Source organism: Glycine soja, chromosome 17 (genome assembly GCF_004193775.1).
Source record: "Glycine soja cultivar W05 chromosome 17, ASM419377v2, whole genome shotgun sequence".
NCBI lineage: Eukaryota > Viridiplantae > Streptophyta > Magnoliopsida > Fabales > Fabaceae > Glycine > Glycine soja.
The window spans coordinates 24949936-24956305 of NC_041018.1; positions in this window are offsets into that span (position 1 = coordinate 24949936).

The following is a 6370-nucleotide window of genomic DNA, read 5'->3' on the forward strand; positions in this document are numbered from 1 at the left end:
TAGAAGACCGTGAATAGTTCTCATGATATATCCACAACAAGAAGGGATTTTGCCAGCATAATGTACACGTTCAAACTCAATAGCAATCTGGTTTAAAGCATACCTTGATAACATGCCAAAGAGTCCCTTGTATAAGGTAACTTTAAAAACATGTCCAACCACATGTGTACTTTTCTCAAAAGATGCCTTAATTACAGTGTGGTACAGCGTGATCATGTTGTTTATGGCTTTCCAAACACTACATAGGTCTCCAAGGCTATTCTGTAGTAGTCTCTTTAAGGCTCAATGAGCAGACTCAACCCTGCATATTAAATGCACAACCAAGTAAACAAACACAATTATTTTTATCCATTCAATCCTAAACCCTAACAACAAGAAAAATTTACAATTTTGATACCTATTAGTTGTTGTGTTCCCTAAGTGCATCACCTTATTCATCCAGGCTTTAACAAATCTTTCTTTGTGGGGAGTCAACCATGTTTGGTTGACATAGTCAACAAACATTGGCTATGGTGAGCAAGCAATTTCAAACTTCTTAAGGCACTCATCAAACTCTTGCTCAGAAGGACAATCCATCAAACTCCCCCAAGCTTCCATGACATAATCCCATGCATTTTTTTACCAACCAGGGTTTTACACTTTGCCTTGAGATTCTTATCAATGTGAAATCGACACAACAAATTGGTAGCCTCAGGGAATACAGTTTTCACTGCATTCATCAATGCTAGATCTCTGTTGATAACAATAACTCCAGGGAGTGCATCACATCTAAGGAAAAGACCTCAAAAATCGTTTAGAGCCCAAACAACATTATTTAGACATTCTCCCTCCAAATAGGCCAAAGCAGCAGAGAATGTCATCCCTGTTAGTGTCACACCAACAATATCAAGTAACGACAGCCTGTACCTGTTTGTTTTGTAGGTACTATCTATCAAACATACCAAATTATAGGCATTGGTTAATTTGACTGCATCATGAGGACTCCAAAATATGTCACGTACAACATCTTCATCCTTCAATTTATGCCAATGAATATCTTGATCCCGTTCAAGAAACTTCATTAGTTGTTGCATTTTAGTATTACTGCCTCTTATGGAAGAACAGTAAGCATTTCTTGCATTGTATATTTGCTTGATTGTTGTATAACTATTGTCATTGTGCTCCTTCAACATTAGAAGAATATTTCTTGGTTTCACCTTTGACATTGTCATATCAGCAACAATGATCTTCTCATCCTTAGTCAGTCGACCAGCATAATGATGTCCAACTAATGACTTGGCCAGTTCATGATTGTGACTCCCACACATTAACTTCACCATCCATCCTTCGCCTCCTACAACTAGTTTCACACGCAGCTTAAAGGGACACCCATATTTTCTACTGCCAGTAACTATTCTTACCAAATCTTTCTTCTTAGCCCTATACACACCACTCCTTTCACAACCAATTAAAACAAATGAGGTCATTTCTCTAATACCACTATTTATGTCTGACCTCATAATCACTGTCACAAAACCAATTTCATAAGCAACAAATCGAGCCCAATGCAGAACATCATCACAGGTAGCAAATACCTACAATGTAATCCATACAAGTTTAGTCTTCAAGGGACATTCATTTAATTACTTTAATAACAACAAATCATATTAATACCTGAGAAGTATTGAACGCATAAGAAGAATCAACATGTTCTTCATTCACACCATCTTCGTCTTCATTTTTTTCATTCATATCAACTTCTTCAGACATTATACTGTCTTACATTCACTTATCTTTTTCCATCTTAACAAAACATTGATAAATTTCAATGACAAACAAAAAATCCCTAACCACACCATAATTATATTGTCACATAATTTTCACATTTTTTTACTGTATTTATTAATATAATACATTAAATTAAAAATGAAAAAATAAATTTATGTTAAAAGGAATAAATTAAATTAAAAGTATAAATTTTTTTCACATTAATATCACTTTCATACTATACAAACTACAAGTTTCAAATGAATATTGAAACTATATCTATTTAAAAGTTTTTTAATTAACAATTCTTATTTTATTTAATTAAACAATAAAAAAATTATAAAAAAAAAATAAAATAAAAACAACTTACGGAATACCTATCCGTAAGTAGCATACAGATTGTCAATCTGTAAGTTGGTAATCCATAAGTTATACAATCTGTAAGTTATATAATACTTACGGATTATCATCTGTAAATTTTATATAACTTACGGATTATCAATTCGTAAGTATTACGTGAAAAAAAACAAATCAAGACCTTACCTCCAGCATTAATGGCCAAACCAACCACCGACACAACCACCACTTGCCGACAAACCATCGTAAACAAATGCACCTCCACCTAAGAGGACACAACAACGAATGAGTGACTCTCATGGAAAATCTCTCACGAGAACGAAGGTGAAGGCAACAAAATAAAAATATCACGTAAATAAGGAAAGCGCAAAACAGGAAGTTATAAGGGAAGAGTATTATTAGGATTTACAAAAATTGTTGGGTGTACCAACAATTTAGTTGGTGCCCAAAGCAAATCTCTAATTAGAGATATTAGTTGGGTCTAATCAAGGCCCATCCATTACTTTTGATTGTTAGAGTATATATTAGTCTACTTAGTACATTTTTAGAGTTAGTTAGTTAGAATCATTTTGTACAAAACAGATTTTTAGAAACTTCTAGTGCAAGTTTTGAGATTTAACTCTTCTCTATCTTTTTCTCTCAATTGTTCTTCACATTTCTTCATCTCTTCAACTATGTTCTTCTCTTCTCTTGCTCAATTTTCTCTATCCTTCCATTCGTGATGACTATGGAAGGCTAAACAACTAATCAATCCAAGGATCTAGTTCAAGCAGTGAGGACTTTGAGTTTTGGTTAAGTATTTCAAATTTTGTTGTGAATATTCATCCTCTTCTCCAATTCTATTTTCGTAGTCATGATTCTAAATGTGTTTAGGATTGGAAATGAATTAGGTTATTAATTAATTTCCTAATTCGATTCCTAATTATAGATTAATCGAATGATACTTCAATCTGATTTGTGATCTCAATGTAATTAAGGATTAGTTCGATTGAATTACCTCTAATTAGATTGACTGAACTTTCATAACAAGATCATGATCTGTAGCAAACTGTGATAATTCAATTTTCTTGGATTCGGTGAATTGGATTGACACTTCTTAAATCTATTTCATAGTTCTGTCAAATTTTGTGTTTATGCATTCTGCATTTCAATTGTCTACAAACTGTTCAATGAAATCCTCTATTCTGATTTACAAGTGGATTGAAGTTAGAACCTAATTGGATTGTGTCTCTGAGTCAACCTAGGTTATTCCTATACGGCAGCATTAATTCTAGTTTGTTTTGAGATGATTCGACAATCGTTATCAGAGACTCATTGAGAAGTTGATAATCAGGGGCATTACATTGGGTTCCTAATTTTAGGGATGACATTAGGATTCTACATATTTAAGATTCTCAGCTCTTCATCTAATTTCTTAGTTAGGATACCTAAGGAATTAGGAATCTAATCTAGAAGTTAAGGATCATTCACTTAATTAAGGAATTAAGATTTGATTAACTTTCATGAATCTTGTTTGTGCTAAGATTAGTAATATGATACAAATCTTCTATGATATTCGAATCCAACAACACTTTTACCTTACATTCGATTTCATAATTTTCTGCATAAATTTGTTTGTGAAAATTAGTAAACATTGCTATTTTGCTACAATGAATTGACGGCTCACTTCTATGTGATTTTCGTTGCGACTAGATTTATTCTCGTTGTGGCTAAAATCACCATTTTCCTAATTCTATAACTTTATCACTATAGCAAATCTTGTCTTAACCACCATGAATTTTCCTTTGTAGTTCCATATTTCTTTAACTTTAGATAACATTATTGTTAATTACTTATATATTACACAAGTTTTGTGGATACGATACATAAATACTTATCGTTTATTTACTACATAGACTAGGTACACTTGTCTAGATTATGAGTCAACAAGACTTCACTTCATGTTATAAATTTTCATGGCCAAACCCTTTAATCTTCCAATACAAACATTCAGTCTTGTTTTCTAGAATTGAAAAGATACCTTTTTGTTTTTTAATCTTCCAATAATTTCAAAAACTTGTGGAAGGGAAATTATTTCCCATAATACTTTGAATTTTTTTCTGAAACAATTAATGATATTATTAATTCTCATAAACAAATTGTAATCCAATCTTCCAAAAAAAGTTATTATTGATAATATTAAAATTGATACAAAAATATATTGACTTTTTAAAATTTTTCTTAAAATTTAAAATTTATATGCAAATTACATATTTTTATTAATTTATTATATATTGTAATATTTATTAAAAGTTAATAAATAAATAGATAATAATATCTCTTATAATTTAATATAAAAATAAAGGAAGAAATTAAATTTAAATTTATGCTAATTCATATGATAAGGATATGTTGAGTTGTTTGGTACACAAGAAGGACTAGTTAATTTATTAGACTCTTTGTACGTCCAGCGTGACCCAACAACATCCGTTGATAAGTGGATGACCATTCATGACATGGGTTATGTCATTGCTAGTTGGTATAATGTTGTCTTGGTTTTCTTATTTATGCTCCAAAGTTGGACTTTCTTCCCGCTCAGAAGTTTGACAACGCCTTATTACAATAAGATTTGTTAACAAAAATTACTTTGTGCAGGTATACAACATCTTCTCAAAAGACTTTTTTTATTATTTTAACCATTAATTGTTTTGTTAACAAACTTACTATACCATTTTTCTGTGATAATATAGATGTATTTGAAGGATGGTTGTCCCCTGCCTCTTATTGCACCACAATGGAGTACATACTGTGTAACATCCCTAATTGTCAATTTCTCAGCGGCTCACACACTACGACATTTCACATGGTGACACTTCAGTCAACATCCTTGTTGGTCAGAACCCTTCATCAGCCAGAATCCTTAGTATGTAGCCTTTTCTGAGACATTGACAATTAGCTCTAACACCGCTGGACTACTCTCAGGATCAATGATTGACCTCACAAACCAACACGAGATTTTTCAACGTGTTTTGTTCTCGCTCACACTTGTTGGGAAACTTCCCAGAAGGTCAACCATCCCATAACTATTCCTAGCCAAACACGCTTAACTATGGAGTTCTTAAGTGATATGCTACTGAAAAGTGAATGCATCTTGTTGGTATAGGTAATATCAATTAATTCATTTTAAGTCATTCTCAACTATATAGTCTCATATCTACATAGTCTCTAAATCCCTTTCTTTCCAATGTAATTCGTCAGGGTGTTACATACTGCACACGTGAAGCTCGTTCATGGCAAAGACCATACTTGTGAAACTCATTGATGTTTCATTCAACTATAAGATCTCAACATGTATTAGACATCATTGGGGATTAGTTTTTTTTACTCAACTCCTCTTGTATGAAGTATTGTTATGTATATTCATTTGATACTTGGTAAAACTCTAGCTAATATTTTAATTCATTTAATGTGGACTATAAAGCTTGCTAATTGTTGTAAGCCATACATTTTGTGTTGCAAGTTAGTTTGAGGTCCTTAACTATTTAATTATTATGACTCATAGACAAAAATAACAACAGAAACACATTTCCATTGTTATTTTTTTCGTAATTAGTTTACAAATTGAAAACATGTTTCCATTATGCAACTACACAACAAAAGTGTTTCCATTATTCACAATGCATAAGGAAAAAAAAAACTATAGCAACAAAAATACATTTTTGTTGAACAATTTGTCAAGTCAACAACAAAAACATACTTTTATTGCATAAATTGAGGTTGTCAAAAAAATAGCACAACAAAAAATATGCTTCTACAAAAATATTCTTCAGTTGTGTAAATATCAAACTATGCAACAAAAATTTATTTTCATTTTGTAAATAGGAGTGAAAAAATAATTAACAAGTAAATCATAATTTCCTTTTTTTTCACCCCTATTTGTAAAATAAAAACACATTTCCATTTTTTTCATGAGGGGCACACAATTTAGGAATACCATGATAAGGTACCCAAGTGGGTATTGCCAATAACAATTGCCCTACGTCTAACCGAAAAAGACAACGGTAATCAAGAGAGTAAATGGTCCACAAAACGACACGTGTTTCATGCTTACGTAAACGCGCCTGAAAAGTCCAATTCCGCGAGCCGAAGGATGAAAAAGAGAAAAAAAAAAGCATTCAATTTTCCTTTTCAACATTTTTTGGTGAGGAAGCCTCGTACACTTTTCCTGGTTGGCAAGCAAACGAGTTGCGGAAATTCCAATCCCACTACACGACATTGACGTACCCGT